Source organism: Cariama cristata, unplaced genomic scaffold (assembly GCF_000690535.1).
Source record: "Cariama cristata isolate BGI_N322 unplaced genomic scaffold, ASM69053v1 scaffold22876, whole genome shotgun sequence".
NCBI classification, from domain to species: domain Eukaryota; kingdom Metazoa; phylum Chordata; class Aves; order Cariamiformes; family Cariamidae; genus Cariama; species Cariama cristata.
In genome coordinates, this window is record NW_009620659.1 from 1 (window position 1) to 265 (window position 265).

The following is a 265-nucleotide window of genomic DNA, read 5'->3' on the forward strand; positions in this document are numbered from 1 at the left end:
CCTTCGGTGGGTGCTTCCTGGTACCCCCTTGGGGCAGGCTCCTGGGTACCCCACCCCTTCCCTGGGCTGGGGGCCTGCAGGTGACCTCCCCAGGGTGGGCAGGAGCAGCCCAGAGACGGGTGTCACCTTTTGGGTAGGCAGAGTGGGTCACCGCAGGCAGGGCACCCCTAAGTCCCCCTTTGGGCAGGGCTGCCTGAGCCGGCCCGGCAAGAGCCATGCTGCCTACCAGGGAGCAGGGGGGTGGCATCTGCCTGCTAGCCTGCCC